Source organism: Patella vulgata, chromosome 6 (assembly GCF_932274485.2).
Source record: "Patella vulgata chromosome 6, xgPatVulg1.2, whole genome shotgun sequence".
NCBI lineage: Eukaryota > Metazoa > Mollusca > Gastropoda > Patellidae > Patella > Patella vulgata.
The window spans coordinates 15262641-15280059 of record NC_065884.2 but is presented as its reverse complement, the minus strand read 5'-3'; positions in this window follow the sequence as shown (position 1 = coordinate 15280059).

Below are 17419 nucleotides of genomic sequence, written 5' to 3'. Positions count from 1 at the left end.
CGAGGAATTCTCTCGGCCAACACCAGGATCGAACCCGTGGCCTAATAGTTAGTGAACCAGTGGTTTACTCACCGAGCCACCGTGGCCCCGGTTGTGTTATCACTATTGCTATAATATACGTTTTTTTAGTTTTACAAGAGAGATCAAATGAAACAGTAGCACGAACAGGTAAATTCTTTTATTGGATTATATCAATTGCAGAGAGACGTCCACTCTATACAAACTAGGACTAACATATGGTACAATTTTATTTCAATAATTCGCATGCTCGTAGGGATCTATAGAAGTAGGAGCGAACCATATAAAATCATGTGTGCAGTCTAGTGAGTCTACCCTATCCCTTTAACGTACGATCTTGGGATCGAAACCACTCCGCATATCAATGGCAAAAGTAATTTCATTTATTGATATATAAAACGATGAAATATGGATGGTTGTGTCATTGCATGTTGAGTACAAAATCTAGTATTAATTAATAAAGTAATTGCAACAGATATATGTCATTGCATGTTATTTTGACTGATCACAGGTCCCCGGGCTAATTCCTTGAGATCATTTAGTTGACGCTAAATGAATAGTAAAAAAAAAAACCCAAAACAAAAGATGTAAAATAAAATAAAACAACCCAACACGTACATAAATAAATCTTAATACAGAAATGCAGAAAATGAAATGAATCCCCCCTCCCCCACCCCCACCCCACAAAAAAAAACCGAAACAAAAAGGAAAAAAAATCAACTCAATACACCCCCACAATGCAAGACCCAAAAAACCTATCAAATAATAAAACAAAACTTAATTTTCAAAAAAAAAAAAAAAAAAAGTACATCACAGATGGTTATCTTGAATTAATAGGAGATGGACGGCAAATCGCTAAATAATCCCACCTTCGCATTCTACGATGATGGGGGAGGCCAAACCAAAGGGCACTATCACATCGTATTTATGATGTATGACAATATCTCATATCGCTGCATAGATGATATGACTATCGTCCAATTAAAGCGAATACTTTCACACGGAAGTTGATAATGGCACCCAAGGACATCGCATGTGAATATCCTATCAATTAAAAATCATGGTCTACTTACTATTCATGCGTATTTCTAATAGACCAGATACTTTACACATTCATTTCTAGGTTAAAATGAAACTGGGTGTAACGTCCTACCTCAATCGGGTTAATATAGATCTAGTGGTCTAACGCGCGCGCTTTTTAAAAAAAATAGTAAGGTATGTCACTGAGGCAAGTGGCGTAGTTTCGATCCCAATCGTATCTTTGTAGGTTCGCATGGCCAACCCCACGGATTTTCTTCATGTCCTCCGGTTTCCTCTCATTGCTAAAAGACCCCTACGCGCACGTGAATTATTGAAATAAACTTTACCGTTTGTTAAACCCCGTTTTTCTCTCCAATATCGCTTGTAATGCAGTTGTTTTAGGTCGATACGGAGAATACGAAAATATCGTGTAAGTGAGTAAATAAATAGCAAGTGTATGAGTAAATTAATATCGAATATATGAGTAAATGAATATCATGAACATGAATAAATGAGTTCTAAATATCGAGTATATGAGTAAATAAATACCAAATATATGAGTATATAAATACCGAATATATGAGTTAATAGATACAAAATATAACATAAGTAAACAAATACCGAATATATGAGTAAATGGCTATCGAATTTATGATTAAATATAAGTAAATAAATACCGAATATATGAGTAAATAGATATCGAATTTATGATTAAATATAATATTAGTAAATAAATACCGAATATATGAGTAAATTGATATCGAATATATGAGTAAATGGGTAAATAAATATCGAACATATGAGTTAATGAGTAAATAAATATCGAGTATATGAGTAAATAAATATCAAGTTTCTGAGTAAATTAATATGGGATGTATGAATAGATAGATACTGAATATATGAGTAAATAAATATCAAGTTAATGAGTAAATAAATATCGAGTTTATAAGTAAATAAATATCGAGTTAATTAGTAAATAGACACCGAATAAATGAGTAAATATATACCGAATATATAAGTATATACATACTATATTATTATGTGTAAATAAATATCTAGTAAATGAGTAAACGAGTAAATAGATACAGAAGATATGAAAAAATAAAGATGTACAAGAGTAAAGATGTATCGAAAATTATAATACTTGTTTCACGTAAATGGATATAGATCGACAGTGACAAATAAAAGACCAAAAAAAACCCCACGTCCCGAATAAACATCATCAAGGTTAAATGAAGATATCCAAGAACATCATCTAGATTTACTAAAGATATTGAAGAAATATTGTTTGTTTTTTTCATTTGCGAACTAACCTATTTAACCCGAGGATAGAAGATACAGATATAATCAATTGGTTAAAACATGCAAAATGACAGTATATCAATATTAATCTCCCGAGAAACTTACATCAGAAGAACAGTCTAATTGTAATTCATCAAGCCAATTAAAGCAACAAACAGTTGTATCTGACGAATTCGGTAAATCCGATCATTGTTTTCTTTTTCAGGAAACAAACCGATTGCATGTGTGGCGAGGTAGGGAGAGAGAGAGAGAGAGAGAGAGAGAGAAATGGGGTTTAACGTCCACTCGACACAAACTAGGTCATTTCGGGACTAACATATGGTTCCATTTTATTTCCATAATTCGCTTGCGCGTAGGGGTCTTTAGCAGTGGGAGGAAATCGGAGGACCCGGAGAAAACCCACGAGGTTGGACAGGCGACCCTACTCCTTGTCACGTACAACCGGGGATTGGAAACCACGCCAGTTGACTCAATGACAGACTTAATGATACATCGTGCACGTGCTAACCACTAAGCCATCCAACCACCCGGCGAGGTAGGGAGGGATACGCTACGTTATTTAGGGTCGCTAACAACTGCTTTGTGTTTTTGTTTTTTCATAAAGATGCCATTGGGTTCACGCCAATTGTATCCGGGCCGAGGTAGTGATCTGAATATTTAGGGTCACCAACAGCCGTTTTGTATTTTTATTTGTTCCTGAAGATTGGGTTCAACCCGATTATATTTGTACCGAAGGGAAACGTTACCCCGTTATTTAGGGTCCCTAACAACCGTTTTGTATTTTTGTTTTTTATGCTGAAGAATGTGTTCAACCCAATTGTATCTGAGCCGATGTAGGGGTACGGTATCTCGTTATTTAGAATCACAAACAACCGTTTTGTATTTTGACATTGTCCTAGTTACGCATCTTCTAGTTGATGAATTCCACAGCCTTAAGTATGCCGCGTCGTGTAGTCACTTCCTTTATATTTGATTGAGCTGTTCATAGATTCTGCTTTCATTAGCCTAATTGAGGGCAAAAGAATGTAGGGCGCTGAACCCAAATTCATTTCACAAATATCTAACAGTTGTATATATAAATATGTATAATTATTATTGATAACACTAAAATGAAAGTGCTTTCTGTTGGTGTTTAAAATAACTCCTGCCCATCTGCTCTCAGCGTACTACTTTGTGTTAAATGATACTGGCGCTGGAAACGTTCGGCCAACATCGTCCGTACCTTCTTATCTCGCGACACAGCGCCTTATTGACTATGTCATCGCTTTAACACCATTACGTCATTTGAAACGTGGAACTAATTTCTCTTTGGTTTTCGTGACAATTATAATTTTTTTAAATTTCATTTTAATGAAGTAACTTAAAAAAATTGGCCTAAAGGGTTAAGAGTGAAGCCATTTCATAAATTCGTACGAATTTAAAATCTATATTTTACATCCGTGTTCACATTTGATGTATTATTTATTAGCTTCGTTATATCCGTTCACTATGAAACGCCCGGAACTGACAACTAAAAGGCGGAGAAAATCCATCATAACCTTTCTAATTGTTAGTTCCCTGTTAAAGGTAGTTTCTTTCCATTTTTTGCTCTGTCATCATCATATCATGGTATTTTGGTAATTGGTACTTGTAGAACGACAATAAATTGAAGATTGTCGAATGTTGGTGCTTTATTGTCAAAAAGTTTCAAATTCCGAATTAAATCTTAAACCTTAGGCGTGGTATGATCAATACGTCACTCCCAAATTCCTGCATTCATTTTCCTTTTTTTTGTAATAACAAAATCTACTAATGTGGATATTTGTGTTTATTGTCGAAAAGCATCAAATCCTGCATATATTTTAGTTATTATCATTTTTTTTTATAATTAATAAATACATGGATATTAATGTAGATATACACTAATGACTATTAAAGATCTAATCTATTTTTGGTTATCTTTAAATAACCATGCCTAATATTTACTTTGCTTTAAAAAAAAGTAAACCGAAAAAACTTCATCTAGTTTAATCAAACAATTCATTATCTAATAAAACAGGTCTTAATAACATTACACAAGATAAGTACGTAAAATAAATGCATTTGTTGTCTTGATGAGTTCCAGTATACACGCCTTTACTTACACACGTTTTGTTCGGGTTGTTCCAGGTCAACTTGGCTTAAGCTCACCCACCATGGTCAGAATACATACCAGATAAAACCCAGATAAGGTGTCGTTAATTTGATCATGGGCAGACATTCTTTTTACTGGCAATGATTATTAGGGGCGTTTACATCCGTTAGCAATTAACGTCGTTGAAAATACGATTCTCTTTGATTAAGATAAAGTCTTGACATTAATCCGACTCTAGTTTGATTTGGTTTGATATAAATGAATTTAACTTTTCAATTATTTAAAAAAAACCAATGCAAAATTGTAGTTTATTCACTTATTCTGCCAGAAGACTTGTGCCAGGACATAATTATTGTCACCTGCTCTGGATGAACATTCTGCATAGATGTTAATGTCTGTATTCAGATATTCAATGCGCTGCTTAAATATACCATTTCTTTCACCCTTAATCAAGGCTTGTACAATACATACATGCCATTTCGTACCAACCGTCTAATCTAAATACTATTTATTTCAATGCTTTAAAAGTAACCCGTTATTAAAATACAAAAGATAAAAATAATTCATATATCTAAAATACATGTATTTCATAATGCTAATTATATCAAAAAAAATGTGGGAGAGAGAGAGAGAGAGAGAGAGGGGGGGGGGAGAAATGGGGTTGAACGTCCCCTCGACACAAATTAGGTCATTTCGGGACTAACAAATGGCTCAATTTTATTGCAATAACTCACTTGCGTGTATGAGTCTTTAGACGTGGGAGGAAACCAGAGAACCCGGAGAAAACCCACGAGGTTGGACAGGCGACCATATTCCTTGTCACGTACAACCGGGGAATCGAAACCACGCCAGTTGAATCAATGACAGACCTTATGATATTTAAAATCGTGGCCCCAAATATCACCAAGAAGACACTTGAATCGACCATGAATATCAAATCTATTTTAGATATATAGATAAAAAAAGAAGCAAACTTTTTTTTTCTTGCTTTGTTTTTTTGCTTTCATGATTTTTGTTTTGTTCTACAACTGCCTAACATTCACTGTTTTACCACAGTTTTCAATTTCCTTACAAGACAATTTTTAAGACACTGCTATAATGTTTCACTCAACTCATTGTTTTCTTACTATAAATGGAGTAGGGGAAACAATATATATAAAGATTTTAACGTACGAAACTAAAAGTATTAGAATTGTACCTCTTTATTAGACAGGGGACCAAAGTGCATGAAATCACTTCCGGTCTTCCGCTGGTATTAACCGGATGATTAAACAGGGTATCAATCGCCGATGAAAAATCTTTAATACGATGTTAAAATGCGCAGATTCGCGAAGAAAGAAGAGTATTAATACAAAGCAGAGCAATAATTTGACGTATTTCAGCTTTTGTTGTAAAATGCCTGCAAGTTATTTGCGGTCAATAAGACCGCGATGGGAAATTTGGTTGCTATTGTAAAAGAACACGTAGATGTATTAGTAGAGAGGTTTGGGCGCCATCAGATAACATCAGAGAGATATAATGTAACTATTAGACTAATTGTCGTTCTTGGTGGTATCCCAGGCTGTTCTCATACAAATTCATATAAAAGATGCTCTGCTGATATTTGTTCTCTTAAATAGAAGTCACGACACCCCCTTCAGATGTAGCAACACACATCAAGCCTAATAAGATGTGAATGGCATAATCCACAAATCGAATTAGACATACTGAAGTTACTTCAAGATAGGTTCAAGCAGTGACTACTCGTCAATTGGTGAAGAAACTGGTTTGGTATTAAGTGACATGTAGGCGGTACAAACATCATATTCTTAAAGCAATGGCAGCGAGCACTAACATCTTATTAACAAGATCCGCAAATCGAAATAGACATACTGATTTTACTTCAAGTTGGGTCCAAGCAATGACTAGTATATGTCAATTGGCGAAGAAACTATTTTGGTATAAAGTTACACGCAGACGGTACATACATCATATATTCAAAGCAATGACAGAGAGCAATTTCATCTCATTAACATAATCCGAAAATCAAATTAAACATACTGATGTTACTTCAAGTTAGATTCAAGCAGTAACCACTCGTCAGTTGGCGTAGAAACTGGTTTGATATAGGCCCATATTTTCGAAAATAGATTGGTGCTAATCCTAGATTTAATCTCCGCTTTTCTGACCAGTCATATTCTGGAAAGCTGACTAAATTTTAAACTTAATTTTTATAAACTTTGATTAGCCTAATCATTGAGTTAATCATTGTTCGAGAATACCATAAACTGTGATATTCTGGAACGTTGACTTGCACTTAATCATTGACTAGGTCACCACAGGTATTTGTCATCGGGGCGGGGGGGGGGGGGTAGTTGAAGGAGGAAGGATTAAGTGCATGGATATACCATTATGATGCATTCAGTTATGCAGTTATGAACCAAATAAGCATGAAGCGACATTTATTTTAAAATGAAATGAAATGAAATGCGGTTTAACGTCCTTCTTATCTGCTTCTGCTGGGCTAATACAATTTGCCATCAGAGTATTTTATCAAGGACAGCAGCACTACGGACAACTTTTATTTCTAATTCCGACTGTAAGGGGTTCTTTCAGGTCCACGGGATCTCGGTTTTTCGGACCGTTCGTTCTGCACCACTGACAAAGGATAACAAACAAGACAGGAAAATCCAGATGAACCTTCTCGGCCAGCAACGCGATCCAACACGAGAGCTCCTGATTAGAGAACCAGCGTCTTACCCACTAAGCTCCCCTTATTTATTTTTAACACCAAACATTCCCCTTTCTCCATAATTTACACACACACTATTCGCATACTCAAATTGCTGTCTGTCTATAATTACATATATTACCTAAAATTATTTGTGACTGCCCCCCCCCCCCCCCCTACAGGACTGTTCATAATTATTTGTGACTGCCCCCCCCCCCTACAGGACTGTTCACAAGGGTGGATACTGGATACATGATTCTTCAAAAAGGGGTGGGGTTCAGCCAGACCACAGTATCGTCGAGCGTACCGAGATTCAAGCGATTATGTAGAGAAAAAAAAGACGACTAGAAATGACATTCGCTGCATTAAAAGAGTCTGTTTCATTTTTTGTTGCAGTTTCATATGTTCACACAATATTTCCAACAAAGAAATGTAAGAAATGAAAAACAGCCAAGTTCAAAGCGGAGCTAACTCAATAATTGTATTTTAGGTCTTTGAAGCTTGATAATAACAATACTGTTCATGTTTTTATATAATAAATGATATTATATTTAATATATCTCATGAAATTCTATCAAATTGGCACTCAGATGTATGTATAAAAATGGCAAAAGCAGTATCTAAACGGCCAATTAAATTCCACCGAATTCCAGACTCAACTACTAATCTCTAATAAGCTTGTTACTGATTAGACCTAATATTCTTAAATTAATGGTAGCGACCATTATCTCATTAACCACTGCTACATACGATAAACCTCTGGGGCCTGTTTCACGAAATTTTAACTAAGATAAAATCCAAATTTTAGTAATTTGATTGGATAATATTAGATTGCTTATAGTGCTTAGCCAATCAAAATTGAAGCATCTACTAAAATTGGATTTTATCTTTGGTTAAAATTTCGAAAAACAGTGCCCTGGTGGTTTACTTAGTAGTATTTCTATTATGGCAACAGGTCGTTTAGTGCAAAAATTCAAAAACTTTGGAACAGGCCTTCTTTAAATTTACGCAATAGCCATCCATAGCTATTTTAAGACTAAAGTCTAGCTCACAACCCGCCGTACGTGTTTTGACACGCATGGGTCGTAGGGTTTGGTAGCTTGCAGACCAGCCGCCAGAAACCTGCAGGTGAAGATTTTGTATGTGCAGGACCAACAGTCTCTACGGCCAGTCTGCTATCTTCTACGGTGCTAAACACATGCAAGTGACGCGTGAGTCTTACGCACGGGCTATACTATATACCGGAAAACACCGGAAAACATATATAGTATTGCCGCTTACGCATGGGTTTACTAACAGTTTCCCTGTAGTAGCACGTACGGCGAGTTGTCAGCTAGGCTTTACTCGACAACCCATTTAATTTTACAGCCGTTTAAATGATATTCATTTAAGTATTACTGTATTTTAGGCTGGAGCCATGGTGGCTAAGTGGGTAAGACGCTGGCTCTATAGCCTGGAGGTCGCGTGTTCGATCCCTGCAGTGGCCGAGAAAGTTCATCGAGATTTTCCGACGTGGTTTCCCCTTGTCAGTGGTGCAGGACGGAGGGCCTGGCAAGGCAGCTGTCTAGTCATTTACGTAAACGTAAAAGATCCCTTGGCAGTTGGAATTCTATATAAGAGTAGGCCACAGTGCCGCTGCCCTGGCAAAGTTTCCCCCATAGCACACTGCATGGAGGATGCCCGTCTTCATTAGCCCAGTCGGAGCAGAACAGTGGGACGTTAAACACGATTTTATTTCATTTTACTCGACAACCCATTTAATTTTACAGGCTTTTAATTGATATTCAATTAATTATTACTGTATTGTATTGCAATGTATGTGTTTGTTTGTCATCCACCTGTTTAAAACATAAGCTACAACACCTCGCTGAATAAAGGTTTTTAAAGTTGCCAGAAAGGTAGAAAACAACCGTAGAATCTATATCATGTTATTATCAATTTTAGATTGTATTACTGAAATAATAAAAGAGGAATCAAGTGAAGAGCCCTGGGGAAGAACGATCTAAGTCACTTTTTCAACGGACCCCAGTTAATGGTGCCACCTGGTTGCAAATTGTATAAGCTTTCTGTGAAACAATCAATTTAAAGTAAAAACGATCGGAGTCACATCGAACCAAGGCCCTTCTGAAATGACCCCCCGGACAAATACGTCCATCGTACCCTTAATTTGGCTGAAAAGTGGAAGTCAGTTGTTGTACTGGTAACTATGATTCGTATTAAACATCATTTTGAAGTTGTAATTAAACCCACTCGTTGTTCTGTTCCCGTCAAGTATTCTCGTTCAAAAGTCTGTTTTGCCTTTTATGCGAAAAGACAAAAATGTGACTTAGATCGTTCTTCCCCTGGACTCTTCAACTCTTTTTAGGTTACAGGTCCTATGCATGTACAATTAAACTACAACATTTTAAGAATACTGATGGCTAATTAGCTGGAGAGTGGGGGTGGGGTGGGATAGTTAACGCGTGCTGGTTGTATCATAAGGTCTGCCATTGAGTGAAATGACGTGGTTTCCGTTCTCTGCTTGTACTGCTAAAATAAAATTAAACCGTATATTAGTCCCGAAATGACAAAGTTTATGTCGAGCGGACGTTTAATAACCCCATCTCTCTCTCTCTCTCTCTCTCTCTCTCACTGGCTGGAGACCAAACCCATAACATTATTCGTAGCTCTTGTTAAATAAAACGGCTGCATTTTTAAACGATTTTTTGTTTTTACTATACGTTATTGAGAATGCCAGTGCCTCTTTAAGTATGTCAGTCCTTGCTTATTTTGGAAAACAAAAATAACCATTGCTATGTTTTTAGTGTTCTTAAATTCTATATTTGTCTATTGTCAATTTGGCTGTTTCATTTGTCTTAATTACTTTCAATATCACGACCAATATGTGACATGACGACATATATCTTACGTTGGTATGTAAAGTATTACGTCAGCAAACAAGTTTAAAAGAATCATTATAGACTAGTTAGGGTATATGAGACTCGTGCTCTTGTATATATATACATAAATAGTTTCATTATCTATATATTGTATGTAAACATTATTGGTCTGTGTTGGTAAAAGCAAATATCACTGACAGCTATACAAGCAGAGAATACAGTTGGATTGCACATAGTCGTTGTCTTCACCTTAATCATGTCATGAGAATGGATGAATGGAAATGAAATGGAGTTTAACAGTTGGAATTTGATATAAGAGTAGGCCGTAGTGCCGCAGTCCGGGCAAATTTCCCTCATAGCACACTGTATGGCGTATGCCCGTCTTCATTAGCCCAGTTACGAGTAAAACAGTAGGACATTAAACCCTATGTCATTTCATTTCTTTTGACCGTCATAACGAAATGCAAGTGGGGCGATATTGGTTAAAACATAAAAGAGGGCTCAAATCAAGAAGCAATTCTTCAAACAGAAATGACCTTGACAGCACTGTCAATCGGTATTCTGTGAACTATGGGACCTTAGCTAAACACTACTTAGACGTCCTAAATAGTTTTTAGATAAGCACCCTGTTTCTCTTGCATGTCCAATAATGAGGGAAGCACCCTTGAATTATTTGACTCTCTTCAAGAAAGAAACATGTACGTGGTGCAATTAGACGTCTAATCAAGTAAAATTGGTTTTCAATTAAAACAAATCCGCACGGCATATTAATAGAGTTTTCAGATTATTGGCGGTCATTCGTCAATCTGTGCATGTTAGCCTTGTGTCAATTCTACCTTCAGTAGAAAGTTCTTAAGCATTGATTTCAACCAATATGTCATAAATAAATAATATAATTTCAGTATACCAAGTACGGTCAACTTGTGTAGTACTGGAAGTAAATTCCTTTATCTACACGCTAATTTTATTGTTAAAGGGGGTGTCACTGATTTCAAAAGACTCGGAAAATAAATGTGGATTTAGGAATGTAAATGACGCTATATGACGCTATAGCGCATCTAGCTTGTTTGAGATTTTCAAAATACTAAATTGATCTCTAGATTTGTTTAACGGGATTACTTAGCTCATTTAAGGATTTTCATTCTTCAGATATATGGAGGACATGATAATGGTGACGATAACTTAGTACTATAACTTCTGCAAGTATCTACATATAATAGCCATTCTGCTATATAACTAAGGTAAAAGCGGCCATTATACCTACTAGATATGGATATCCAGGCACTTAGCTCATTTGAGGATTTTCATTCTTCAGATGTATGAAGGACATGATAATGGTGACGATAACTTAGTGCTATAACTTCTGCAAGTATCCATTTATAATGGCCATTCTGTTATATAACTAAGGTAAAACAGACATTATACCTACTAGATATGGATATCCAGGCACTTACAAATGGTAAAATCTCAGAACTTTTGCCCAGACCCAACGGAAAGTATTAGTTTGCACCTCTTCGGAAAAGAATCATAGAGTTGCAGACAGGTGCATGGTATTAATATAAAGATTTGTAAGCGTCTTGTTCCTCCTCGAATTTACAAAAGTATATCTGGGACTGCTCCTTTAAAACGATGGGTGGGAAACAATGTAGCGTGTCACAGAATATATTTCTACAGGTGGTTTTTAAATTGTTATTAAGAAGGCCGGTCACATTACACTTTTCTTGTAAATCATTATACATTTTTTTTATTTTAAGTGACGCCTGTATAATTACAGACCCGAAACCGTACAACGCAGTGGACACTTACGACTGGTCCCCAGATCCATTCCCTGTATTTGAATTTGTTGTTTGTTTCTTGCAATGTCTGTGTAGTTTGTTTTGTCTGCAGCTTTGTCTTATCGGTTTTGTTTTGCATGTTATTTGGTCTTCCTGTACTTACTATTAAACATCAATTACTAAAAGACGAATTGTGTACAAGCCATTAAAATTCATTAGCAAACTGAAACAAATATCATAAATGAATAGTAAACCATATCCAACCCATTTACAAAGATTTCTTTAGCATTATCTTATGATCGTGTTCTACTCTCATTGGTCATTGAAAATATTCGTAAAGTTTGAAGCCATTTAAGTACTTATTAATTGTTTCGGTGACTTGATAAATACTAGATACTTCTAGTCGAGATACCGCCCAGTAATAAACGGTAATTGTATTCGATATAATTTTATTAATCCCGCATTGCAGGTTTACATGTACAATGTGTGACTAATGTCCTTACAGTGTATATTAGATACTTATGGTGCTTCGAAAAAGTACCTAAAATGAACAATTCAATAAATTTCTTAAATCTTCATGGAATGCTGTAATTATGTATCAGTTTTATTTTTGATACCCTAATTATACTGTATTAAACACTTTACAGAAGTTTATTTCAACGGCTCTCGTAATTCTCTTTGTGAGCAAATAACCTTGAATATTCGTAAGGCGTGTGGTATTTAGATTTCCTAGTTATTCCCACCCAGACAGGCTGTCAAAATAAAACAAAGCATCTATGGTTTAATTATAATAATAATTCAAACTGGGTGGGTGTAAAATGCAGACTAACTGGGTGTTGTATTTAATATAACATTTACCTATTGTACAGTAACAGGAAGATCTTAAGTCAGCAATGTATATACACCCAAAATTTATCGGAAACATCTACATTAATCGTCGCATGAATAAAGCGAGTGACATTTTCTCTGAGCAAGACGTCTATCAAAACATCCGCTATTCCTGTGTGGACCATTTTGACAATGAAATTTTATTAATCGCGCGTTGCACGTTTAAATGTACACTCTGTGACTATATGTCTTTAATGCCAGATCCAATGGATTCCTCTACAAACTGAAAGCCATACATGTATGTAGAGATGGAGATAGTTCAAGGTTGAATTGAAATGGAGTTTAACGCCCAACTGGCCTAATAAAGACGGGCATATATAGGGTGTGTCATGAGGGAAATTTTGCCCGGACAGCGTCGCCATGACCTACTCTTATTTCGAATTCGAATGAACGCCAATGGGTACACGGTACCCCGTTTTTTCGTCCTATCCGTTCTGTACCACTAAACGTTCTCGGACAACTCCGGGAGGTTACCCGAAACCTCCTGGTTAACGAGCCAGTGTATTACTCACCGCGTCTCCCCAGTTCAAGGTCGAGTGTCCGAAGGACTTGTATCATGACAATCTTCCAAGCCATCATGAAATTTATGAAAATGAAATCAAATCTATTACTCTAATCAGTATTTTAGATAGATAGATAGGTGAGTTAAATTGGGTTAACGTCCACTCGACACAAACTAGGTCATTCCGGGACTAACATATGGTTCAATTTTATTTCAATAATTTGCTTGCGCGTGGGATGAATTGGAAGACACGGTGAAAACCCACGATGGACACGTACAAGCTGGGAATCGAAACCACGCCATTTGACTCAATTGACAGACCTTATGATCTAAGGTTGGAAGGCCGAATGGTTAGCACGTGCGCGCTGTATCATTGAGTCAACTGGCGTGATTTCGATTCCCCGATTGTACGTGACAATGAGTAATGTCGGTTTCCTCCCACTGCTAAATAGCCGTACGCGCAAGCGAATTATTGAAATAAAATTGGACTATGTGTTAGTCCCGAAATGACCTAATTTGTGTCGAGTGGACGTTAAACCCGATCTCTCTCTCTCTCATTTCTCTCTCTCTCGCGTTCTCATCTCCTATTTTTCTATGGACATTCGTTTGTGACCACAACTCGACAAAGGGTGTTTTCTAGACGAGTTGTAACTTGTAAAAACGAAATTTAAAGGGTACATAATGTCAAGGTTGGGGGGGGGGGGTGGGGGTGGATGGCCGAATGGTTAGCACGTGCGTGCTGTATCATAAGGCCTGTCATTGAGTCAACTGGCGTGGTTTAGAATCTCCGGTTGTACGTGACAAGGATTAGGGTCGCCTGTCCAACCTCGTGGGTTTTCTCTGGGTCCTCCGGTTTCCTCCCACTGCTAAAGACCCCTACGCGCAAACGAATTATTGAAATAAAATTAAACCATATGTTAGTCCCGAAATGACCTTGTTTGTGTCGAAGGGTGATTTCTAGACGAATTTTAACTTGTAAAAACGAAATTTAAAGGGTACATTATGTCAAGGTTGTATGAAGATCTTCAGATCTAACACTGTTCCTTTAACAAATGCGCATTGGACTGATGATCCTAAAGGCCAAAATATAGATAAATCCGAACAGACTCCTCATAAAATATTCAAAAATAAGGAACAAACTTGAATCGAATCGCCGGTATGGAAGTGGCATTAGTTGTCCCTAGATGAACAAGCATACTGTGTATACTAATATTTATTTCTAAATAATAATGACGTAATGTGTCATGTGACATCTAAAACATTAAGTATAATCTTGAGTAAAATTATTTCGCAGAGCTATGATTCAGATGTCAATCTTCATATTGCTTTTCATGTTGTATATTTGGAACTGACGTAAAAGGAATTTAAGCCTATTAGGATAACTGATATTTTGACGGTAATAGATACCTACTTGAGACAGCTTGCGATTGGGTGTATTTATATATTCTTGATATTAAAAGCCTATGATGTCACTATATTTAAGTCATATGACTGAAGAGTGCTGCAGGTAGATATATCAATCTGCCACCTCAAGGTAAAACCATCTCTTCGAACTAATGCCCCGAACTTTGCTTTCTGAGATAAATCCATTTCTACAGCGTTGTTTCCTTCCCCACGTCTGTGTTGCAGGACCTTGCACGGACAGTGTCTGGTCATTGGTAGTGAAAATAGAATCTGACTCATAATTAAATGCACGTACTGTACGGTACCCAAATAATTATAAGTGGTCATCGAAAAAGGGGGGGGGGCAGATTCAATGAAAAAAAAGGCAAAATGAGGAAAATCAGGAATTCACCCTAAAGCTGAACATGACTGAATGGACAGTTTATTTGTACCTTAACTTACGTTTGTCTGTGGCAAGTACAGGCGTCCAGTTGTTCTGATGGTACGTAACACTGGTAATTCTTGACCGCTGCAATTCGTTGAAGACGTATAGGTGGAAACGCAAATGTCCGGCCAAATTCTTTCCTGTGTCCTTTTCTTGTAATTTAATTTTTTTTTATAAAGAAACCGATTCTTTAAAACAATGCTATAATAGTCTCTTTTGCTAATGGTCCGAATATATATATATATTAATTCTATATTTAGTTAACTTTACATTATTTCGTCATTTAAATTCACATCATACAGAATATAAACTACCAGTAGCAGAGTTATAGGCTAGATTAATGTAGCATCTGCATATAACAACCGCCCACGATAGTAAATGATACGGTTAGGTTATATCATTTGAAATTGGCGGAGCTTGAAAAAATATATCGCCAACATTAAAGGACCTAAGTCCGTAACTCAAAATCCTCCAAAATCTTCGACATCGAAAACACGAATTATTGGTCAATTTAAATCAACATTGATGATGTAAACTTACCGGGAAAAGATGAGCTTCTGATATCCGATATTTAAGATAAAATATTTTTTTTAACATTGGTACACGAATCGTGTACCATAATGCGCTTCAGCCACAGTTGTATTGAGAGACTCGAGGGACGAGGCTAGACACATTGCACCAAATCAAATGGAGTTATGTAGACTAGAATAACTAGACGCTAGAAATTTGAACTCGATTGAGATTGCTGACTTATTTCGCCGAACATAACTGATTTGAAATTGGAGTAAAAACGGAAACCATTAAATGTAAATCAGTTTATATACATTCATATTACAATATTATATGCGTTGCGACCCACTTTTGTGAATTTCTAGGTCCCAAATGTTAGCGATTTAGCTCCTTTAAAATAATCGACCCATATTCTCAAGAATATTACATTTCGTGCAGCTTGAGTCGCGTGTCAGTGGATGTCCACACCTTTATTAAGTCATCAAAAAATAAACTTGATAGTCTTGTACAACAAGTGTAACACCCATACTACAAACACACTCACCACTTTAATTTGTTGTTTTTTGTTGTAGTATATATGTAATTATTAAATACTTACATCATTTGACATCGGAAACTTTATTTAGTATTAAGTGCATGTATTTCTAATTACGATCTCTTATAAGATATATTTAAAGGATCCATTTTGAAAATATTATGTTTTATGTTGGGAGTAGAATGTTCGGATTACAATTTATTTACGCAGAATTCTAATGCATCTGGCTGGTATTAGATAAGGTACCTCATATTATGTCGACCCAACGTGTCTCAAGATGAAATGGGGTTTAACGTCCTACTTTTCTGCATCGACTGGGCTAAAGAAGACGGACATACACCGTACAGTATGCAACGAGGGATATTTTGCCTGGACAGTGGGCCACGGCCTACTCTAATTTCGAATTCCAACTGTCAAGGGTTCTTTCGAGCACGCCATTGTGTACACGGACCTCCGTTTTCGTCCCATCCCAACGACTAGGCCATGTCCTTGCGAGGCCTCCGGTCCTACACCAAGCACAAGCAACCTTTTCGGCCAACATCACAAGCGAACTCGCGACCTCCTGGTCAGCGATTCAGCCTCTTACTCAGAGAGACACAGTCGCTCCTCTCTCCAGACGAGAGAAGGTACTACATAGTTACATCTACCAGTTTCCCGCTGTGAATCAAAGCATAGCGCTTGCGCAATACATCGTAACTAGTATGAATGAAATGTTAAGGTCCGCACTTGATTTAACCGATAATTTTTGCAGACACACTAAAGTTGTGTCGCTACACGAGGATGGGTATTTATAATTAGTTATAATAGTTTAACATTATCTTATTTTAAAGACGCCACAGATGTTAATATACCGAATTAGTTTGCAAGTTGAAACTAACAAGAGAAAATCGTCGCTAAAAGCAATCACACCAGAGATATCTAACGGACAGCTCCGCGTGCTCGCGTGGACACCATTTCGCAGACTGTTGCCATGCTAATATGCTCCCTGCATTCGGATGTCCGTAAACAAACTATTGGTTAACTTGAGTAGAAATTTCAAGATATTAGTATTTCACTAAATAGTCTGACTGCCTTTTCAGTGGTTCAAAATCAACTAATTTTTAACATTGTCCAGTACTATTGTATTTGTATCATAAAATAAAACAAAATAATATAAATTAACGGGCTTTCTTTGAAGTGATACCGGCAAATACATATAAATGCACAGTACTCCACATTGAATTTCTCCATTTTTGTCCACATATTACTAGACATCGATTTAGTAGAATGCCTTACAATTATGACAAATCTCTTTCGTTTTGTTCCATTACATTATAAGTATTAATATTTATTTTGATCA